General features: G+C 37.9%; 1 pseudogene; it reads left to right on the top strand.

Moving 5' to 3' along the window:
- Positions 1 to 9,466, top strand: part of LOC107688290 (cell adhesion molecule 2-like) — a 512,567-nt pseudogene that overhangs the window by 479,086 nt on the left and 24,015 nt on the right.

Raw genomic sequence — 9,466 nt, 5'->3', positions numbered from 1 at the left:
CGAGATTCTCTGTGTGTGTGTGTGTGTGTGTGTGTGTGTGTGTGTGTGTGTGTGTGTGTGTGTGTGTGTGAAATTGACAGCTGTAATGGAAACCAATATCATCACATTCTCACATGCCCCTCTCTCTCTCACAGTCTCTTTCTTGCTCTCTTTCTATCTCCGGCTCCTTATTTTCATCATTGGAGTAAAAATGTGCATCTGTTTATTGCATGTTAATCTAACCTGCAAATATTACATAGACCGCATCTTGGCAGCCATCTTTTCCACAGCCCATGTAGTGTGTGTACATACAGTGGGTCCAAAAGTCTGAGTAAAAATCCTTCTGTTTTGCATTTCTTTAATCTATTCTAAGTGGAACAAAAACGGGGTATGCAGTATATGTGGTGCATAGGGGCGCCGCACATGGGGGGGGTGCCATTTTGCCGAAATCATTCTATGAAAGTCTTTTTAATAAAACGTTATTAATAATCAAAAGCTTAGTTGTTAAAAATAATGTAATGAAACAATTTTATTTAATGGTTTTTAGCATTTTTAATGAGTTCAAAAATGTATTTATTATAAACGGAGTATGTCAGCCGCTCACCATTCGACACATTCTGTCACAGACGTGGTTGTATGACCAAAATGAATAAAGGAGGGAAACGTTCTGGAGCGCAAAAAAACAGAAAAGACAAAGGAGAAAAGAAAAATAATGCATTAAAATGAGGACAGCAATGTCTAAGTGAACTGACAGAAATTGGTAAGCTTACCCTATTATTTTGTATTGTAAGTCATGAAGTCATTCAACATTTAATGTTGTTGCCTAGGAGTGCAAAGTGATTAACATTAATATCAGTTCATTTCTGAGTAATGTTATCTCTATTGCTCAAAATAAATAAATAGATAAGTCACGACATGTTTATGAATGGGCGTTTGATTTACATCTAAGAGGAACTGAGAAGATTGTTAATGAGGATACAAACTAGCCACCTTTCGCCGAAAATTGCTGTTTTGAATTCAAAATAGGTCACTTGTGTGATTCAAGTAGATGAGGTTTTTTTTTTGGTTTGTTTTTTAAAGTGGGGGAGGGGTGGGTGGAGAAATTATAGAAATTAATACTTTTATTTAGCAAAGATGCTTTGAATTGTTCAAAAGTGATGATAAAGACATTTGTAAAGTTACAAAAGATATAGTTACATAAAGATAATAATAATAAATATAATTTTTATTTACTTATTTTATTTTCTAAAAACAAAACAAATTCTAATCAGTTAGTAAAACATGTACACTGTTCTATAAAAACAGACTTTACATTTTACAGACTTTTTTTTTTTTGAGCAGCAAATCAGAATAATACAATGATTTCTGAAGGATCGTGTAACTGGAGTAATTATGCTCAAAATTCAGCTTTGAAATCACAGGAATAAAATGTGCAGTTGCTCCCCTGCACTTCGCCAAATGATTTCAGTTATTTCAAAGGTCCTTACAGTCTACAACGGCAAAAGAACCAAAACCCAAAAAGACGCTGACCAAGCAAATAAATATAGTACACAACAAGATAAAAACGACACGTTATTTCCATGTTTTTGCCACAAAATTACATTTTATGTACGGAAAGCACATACTCTCTTTCTCCCATACAAACGCACAAACATACAGTACAGACACACACTTTTATATATATATATGAATGTAAACATGTACAGGTATTTAATGTGTGTGCACAACATCTTTCTTACCCCCACAGCTTTTTCTTACATCATGTTGAGTGCAATCAATCAATAGTCATTAAAAATTGAATTCTAAAATGCCTCCTGTGTCTTGGCAGAAGCATGAATAAAACATGCACCATAACGACATTTTCCATCAGCCCTTCATCCCAAACCTCTGACAGCACTCTCTCTTTCCAAAGTCTCAGAGAGTTTGCAAATGCTGTGCAAAAAAAATAAAAAAATTCTACAATATTGTTTGCTTACTTTCCAGTAAAAAATATCTAAATCTTATTAAAATAAGATGCAAGAAGAAAAATACAAAAAAAAAAATTAAGATATATTTTTTTCCCTTGTTTTTCTTGTTTTAAGCATAAATCTAACAAAGTTGGATGAGTTTTTTGTGATGTTTATACTTAAAACAAGAATAAAACCCAATTTGCCCATGGGGTAAGAAAAATTAGCTGAAGATAAAAGTCTTATCTAATGCAATTTTTCTTCTAAATTAATCTTGTTTTAAGGATGTTTTGATATTATTACTGGGTTAAAAAATTACTGATTAAGACCATTATTTTTGCAGTAAGATGATATCAATATGCTCCTATAGAACTATGGGAATGTTTCTTTTTACCTCCTCCAGGATGATAAGGGTGCATATCCATCCACAGACCTCCTTCAGGGAGGATAACTCCCCCAAGGAGAACTATGAGAACATGTAACAGATTAGCCGACAGGAAAATCTCCAGAGCAGATGAAAGAGAGAGTGATCGTCGTCCTCTTTTTCCTCCGGGGGTTCTGCTAAAAACTCTTTCTTTCATTCCATCTCGCTGTTCGAATACAAAATGGCAGAGTAAGGCAACATGTAATGATGATTTATCTTGCGGTTTCATCATATGTACACACAATAAAGCACACAAGCAGCCACAAAACAATGAACTAATATCCACTTCTTAAGGCAATAAAGGTATTTTCATGCACTGGTCAACTAGTCAACATCCAAAATACACTTTTGTTTATTTTATTGCACTTTATCTATTTGCATCTGTAGATTTCAATTACATTACATATCTTTAAAGGCATTTTCTCAGAATGCACTAAACCCGAAATCTTCATTTCAGAAGCATTTACATATACAAAACGTTACAGTTTTAGTCTGTATTATATTTAGTCTATAAGGTTTTCATGGAAGGGTTTGTTCATATCATTCATCTGATATTATAACATTTTTTGGTTACACTTTACTTGAAGGGGTGTGCATAAGACTGACATGACACCTTCATAATCATGACATGACACATGTCATGAATATGAAGGTTTTTTATGCATGTTTATGACAACTGTCATTAAGTGTCATTCGCTCAGTTATGTAATTTTTAATGCAAAGATGACATTGTTTGAGATGTCTTTGTTATGGGCTATGGTTAGGGGTAAGGGTAGGGGTAGGGTTAGGTTAGGGTTAGGTCAAATAATGTCATATTTGCATTAAAAATGACAACTGAGCGAATGACACTTAATGACAGTTGTCATAAACATGCATAAAACCTCCTTCATATTCATGACATGTGTCATGTCATGATTATGAAGGTGTCATGTCAGTCTTATGCACACCCCTTCCAGTAAAGTGTTACCCATTTTTTTTTCTTAAAAACATGGTGAAAACCCTTGAAAATATGTTTGCAATTAATGTAAAAAATCAGCTGGGAAATCGTGGTGATATCTATTTGTTAAATTTTTTACCCAGTTTACCTGGGGTGTCTTGCCTTAACAACCACATAGCAACAGCCTGGCAACCAACAGAACACCCTAGCGAACAACCACTCAGAAACCTTCAGAAAATGTACATCTAATTGAAACTACATTCATATAACTCTCTTTGGCTGTTTTTCACAGTGGTCAGTGCCTACAAGCTACAACCAAGTTGCACACAAAACATCTGCTTAGTCCTGGCTGGTGAAAACAAATGCCCAGGTGCCTAGATAAAAGCTCAAAGCCGAACAAGAGAGAGAGAAGTTCTTAGCACTGCTTATGATAGGCAGGGAGAGCGACGACGGCCGCTGAGTCTGAACACGCAGCGCTCCTCGCTGTTTAAGCTTCTTCTTTCATCCTGGCTGCGGGGGCCGGGAATCAGAGTCCAACTTCACAGCGGCGCACGAGCTGGATAATCTCTAACGTGTGAAGAAAGAGAGGTCATTCAGATGGTAAAGTCTGTCTTGTTAGAAGTATTTGATCAACACAACATGGCCTACATCAGACACTTCAAGATAGGATGCAGGGTGACCGTGAAGTTATTGTCAATATGTACCAGACTGGAAAATGGTTTGAAATGTGGCGGTTGGTCAGTTTTACTAATGGAGATTAGGACAAGGTTCATTACAAGGTCAGAGATGGCATCAATCCTGCCCTAAAAATATCAGATTACTGTGCTTTTGATTGATTTTTGGGCGGAGCTTTAAAGGGATAGTTCACCCAAAAATGAAAATTCTGTCATTAATTACTCACCCTCATGTCGTTTCAAACCACTAAGACCTTCGTTCATCTTCGGAACACAAATTAAGATATTTTTGATGGAATCTGAGAGCTGTCTAACCCTGCATAGACAGCAACGCAACTGAAATGGTCTTAATTTGTGTTCCGAAGATGAACGAAGGTCTTAGGGGTTTGAAACGACATGAGGGTGAGTAATTAATGACAGAATTTTCATTTTTGGGTGAACTAACCCTTTAATTACTGGTCAGGGGTGCATTTCTTGAACGGCAGTGCTGTTCGTTGTTTAACCAGCGTAGTGCAATGCATCATTGAAGAAATTAACAGACTAATCATGACTGTTTCTCGAAACCGTAATAACATGGTCACACCTTCGTCATTGGAACTATAGTATCAGGAAACACAGAATCATTGAACTATGTTAGTAACATTAGAATTTCGACCATAGTTGGCTAACAATGTATTTGAGAATCAACACTCCAAGTCAAGAGCTGCATTTCCAACACACAAGTTTGTGAATGTTCTTTGGAACTATAGTTTCAGGAAACACAGAATCATTGAACTAACGTTACTAACTTGCGACTATAGTTGGCTAACAATGCTTTTGGATAATGCACCTCAAGTCAAGAGCTGTAGTTCCAACTGCACAACTTTGTAATGCTGTTTGCGAATGTTCGCTGGAATTTTGGTTTCAGGAAACACTGATTCGTTGAACTATGTTAGTAATGAAAGAACTTGTAACCATAGTTGGCTAACAATGCTTTTGGGAATCACACCCCAAGTTGAGGGCTATAGTTCCAAACACACAAGTTTGCGAATGTTCTTTGGAACTATGGTTTCAGGAAACAGAATTGTTGAACTACATGTAAGTAATGTTACTAACTTGCAACCATAGTTGGCTAACAATGCTTTTTGGAAATGCACCTCACATCAAGAGCTGCACAGCTTTGTAATGCTGTTTGCGAATGTTCGCTGGATCTATGGTTTCAGGAAACACTGATTCCTTGAACTATGTTAGTAAAGAAGGAACTTGCAACCTTATTTGGCTAGCAATGCTTTTGGGAAACACACAGCTGTAGTTCCAACCACACAAGTCAGCAATGCTGTTTGCAAATATTCTTTGAAAATATGGTTTCGGGAAATGCAAAATCGTTGAACTATGTTAGTAACGTCAGAATTTTGACCATAGTTGGCTAACAATGCTTTTGGGAAACAACACTCCAAGTCGAGAGCTATAGTTCCAAACACACAAGTTTGCAAATGTTTTTGGGAACTATGGTTTCAGGAAGCACTTATTCGTTGAACTATGTTAGTAATGAAGGAACTTGCAACCATAGTTGGCTAATAATGCTTTTGGGAAACACACCCCAAGATGAGAGCTGTAGTTCCAACCACACAAATTTGCGATGCTGTGTGCAAATATTCTTCGATACTATGGTTTTGGGAAATGCAGAATCGTTGAACTATGTTAGTAACATCAGAATTTTGACCACAGCTGGCTAACGATGCTTTCCGGAAACGACACTCCAAGTCAAGAGCTGTAGCTCCAACCACACAAATTTGCGATGCTGTTTGCAAATATTCTTTGTAAGTATGGTTTCGGGAACCGCAGAATCATCGAACTTTCAGTAACAACAGAATGGCGACAACAGTTGGATAACAATGGATTTTGGAAACACACCCCAAGCTGTTAACAGATTATTGTGGGCGGGGCAAAACCTGGTGTGGGCATGGCTTGTGCCTACCAGTGTGTCTCTGCCACCTGTGGCGAGTCCATAGTAACACTGATAAAACGGCTTATCCTGTGAATGTGCAGTTGCGTCCTAGAGGAGGTGATATCATCGCACTGTTAGCAGTCAGACAATGTGTTTGTGTGTGTGTGTGTGTGTGTGTGTGTGTGTGTGTGTTAGCAGCCAGACAGTGTGTGTGTGTGTGTGTGTGTGTGTGTCAGAACAGAATCATTAATTCCAACCAGGCTCAGACAATCGCATCAACAAATCCCATCTTAGTCTAGCGTATTTGACCCTAGTGAAAGAACTGCCAGCAGGGAGACTGTTTGTGTGGATTAGAGAGATAAAATTGCACGGCACCAGAAGGAGCTTTTACATTGACACCCACACTGACCATTTATGAAAGATATTTGAACAGTGAGCCATGGCGGAGGGCCGTGCGGTATGAGTAACTGATATTTATAGTGATCCTGCTTGGGGATTGGGGGGTGTTTGTTGAAATAATGTTGTCGTTATCGTTTCTCATGTCTCTGGGACATTAGGATTAGCGGTAGATAGATGAGATGGGCGTTCAGTTGCTCGCTGCAGAGCTCCACTCACGTGTGGAGAAACTCCTGAGTCTCTCACCACAGGCAGAAGATTATGCCGCATAAATAAACACAAACTGACAATTTTTGTGAGGAAATTCAAAACCACTGCCTTGAATTTAAGCACTCATCATGCAAACACACAGCTGACAGCCAACTTCAGTCAAATACACACATAAATATCCCTCCATCCACTAGGAATGACCACTGTGTTTAGCCTGAGAGTAGTTCACGGTGATCGGATAAAGAATGCTTTTGCTCTCTCTCCCCCTCTTTCTCTATCTTTTTCATTCTTTCTTTTTATATCACTCTTGCGCTCTCGCTAATGGGCTTGCAAAATGGGGTAGAGGCGGCGGAGATGAGCTGCACACCTTTGTGCCTCCTGTTGTTCTAAATACCTCCTTTTAGGTGGAAAACAGCATTTGAATTCAGAACTGCTCACAGCTGAAATGAAATGCTAATCTCACCCCACGTTTTATTCTTTCCTGTTCTCGGCTGCTCTCTGGGCTCACCATATGCCGTAGCTATCTCAGAGTTCCAGGAAAGCATTCCGGTTCCAGAAGGCGAGCAACGCTCAGCCTCAAATCCGAAAATTAGCAATATTTCACATTAAATTGAGTCACGTTAAATTGCATCCAACTATGTATGTAATTACACGTGCTGATGTGTGTGTAATGAAGATTAGATACAGTTTTAACGTTGTTGTGTGCATTAAATGAGAGCTTGTGTGTGTGTGCACTGGTGAGTGTGTGTCTGTGATAATGTTTCTATTACTGGTTTGCTTTCATAAATATTAATGTAAAACATGCTGACCTTAATTTCAATTCTGTCTGCTGGCAAATCTCTCCCCTCTCACTCACTCACTAACTTACTGAGAGGGACAATAGAAGTAGACATTGCCGAACCCTCGTTATGCTGTTTTTTTTTCTCCAGGATGGAAGGATTGTTGAATGAATGGATGAGTAGATGAATAAATAGATGATGTAGGGGAATGGGCATAATAGATTTAGGCAATCAAATCAGTAGAAAGCAGATGATGTTCTCATTTCGTTGAGATCCTAAAGTGTTGCATGAGTGTGAGGGGGGATGGCAAAATTAAGGGGAAAAGTCACGTGAGAGAAGGTGTGTGATTGGGTGATTATCCTGTCAATGCAATAATGGCTGTCTATCATTTTCACAATTGGTCTGCAAATCGAAATGGGTCAAAATGGTGGAAATGAACAAAATAATAACCTTAAACTGGAAACTGTGAGGGAGATATTTTTAGCGAACAAGCAGCTCAGGTAAATTTAAGGTGCACCTATGTGCCAGTTATGTTTGCCTGTTAATAAAAATAAAGTGACTATTAATAATAGGTAAAAAAAAAGATCAGATTTTATAAACACAGTCATGCCAGTAAAGTACTTTAAATTGAATTATACTGATCAAAATAGACTGTTATAATATTGTTTGCTTGATGATAGTTTAAAGTAAATGGGGTCCCATAAGCTTTCATCTAGGAAACCGCATAATTATTAAAAATAACTGGAAGGTGAATTTACTAAAAATCCCAAACACAGCAAAGGGACTATTCCTCTTCATTTCAGAAGACCACCACTTGCTACTGAGTTGTTCCAACTGTATCGTGCGCTGGAGTTGATCTAAAGAAACTTCTAAGGCATGCTGGGAATCTTCACAGGATCTAACCATGGGGTGGAACAGACTTTCCACTTCCACAACTAATTGCTGAGAGTGTTTGTCTACTCTCAAATGAAAGTTTTCTCGCTCCGTTCGCAGCCATACAAAGTGTTCTTCATCTGAACGCTCTTGTGAACAGACTAACCGTCTGTTTGTTTGTTTGTTGTATATCTGGAATAAAAATTTACCCCCAACCTCTTGACTGCATCCCATAAGCATCCCAAGAGGAAGAATACCATAGAACTGTACCTTCCTCTCTGCATATATATATATATGTGTGAGTGTGCGCGTGTGTGTTCAGGTTTCTAAATGATATCTTCTGCATGCTCAGATGCTCCTGAGCGGGTGGCGACACCCCCAGAGGAAGCTGATTGACAGCTTGGCAGTGATAGCAGGAGTGATTCAGGGAGCAGAGAAAGTGAGGGGGAGCAAATGGAAAGAGAGAAAGAATAAAATGATTCGTATAGGCGAAAACTGTGTGGATTCGTACCTTACGATTGGACCGGAGTCTGAAGGTTTTGGAAGGAGTGAAGTCGTTTGTGATTCTATCGTTGAATCTACAAACTCACTCAACAAAACATGATTTGCATGGTGCACTAATTTGTTCCTTTTTTCCTTTGTGTTTCAGGAACCACACAGTTGAAATTACATTTTAAAGATTTTAAAGTAAATTAAATTCTGATGTAAATGAGGTATTTTATGCATCCTGGTGTAAAGAAAACATCCCTAAAATGTTTTGATCCTGTGTTTTGGAAGGTTCTATGTAGATCTTTGACTGCATATGGAAACTTCTAGAGGTTCCAAATTTTATGCGAGTTATAGAACCCTTTTAAATTCGATAGAACTGTTTCTTCTAAGAGTGTTTAATATGGTGATTCAATGTAAAGAGTGTGCTGGATTTTACATTCTCATTTACATTCTGCTGTTGGATAAAATTATATTTTTGTGTTGTCCTCACATTTGTTTCAACAACGGTTTGATAAAAGTAAAATAGTAATTTACACTCTTAAAGATTCAATAATATCCTTTTGATGAGAAATTGTAGTATTTGTTAAGCTCATTGAGATGCAGTGGATTAATTGCCCTGGATTTGTATTGTAAGTGCTACTAGACAGCGGTGTGTGCAGAATAAGCCTGTAAACGCAGAAGCCATTAACACACTGAAGCAAACAAAACAAAACACAATCTGTTGTTCAACTAATGGAGTTTTCAGAGGGGAGTAAGGACAGCAATTTTATTCTGATAAATGGCTCATGTGCAACGCTATACATCAACCCTAATTCTATAGAAGAAAATGTAG

This window comes from Sinocyclocheilus anshuiensis, unplaced genomic scaffold (assembly GCF_001515605.1).
Source record: "Sinocyclocheilus anshuiensis isolate Anshui unplaced genomic scaffold, SAMN03320099.WGS_v1.1 scaffold593, whole genome shotgun sequence".
Lineage (NCBI taxonomy): Eukaryota > Metazoa > Chordata > Actinopteri > Cypriniformes > Cyprinidae > Sinocyclocheilus > Sinocyclocheilus anshuiensis.
Note: the sequence above shows the minus strand (reverse complement) of the source record. Positions and strands in the feature narration are given on the sequence as shown.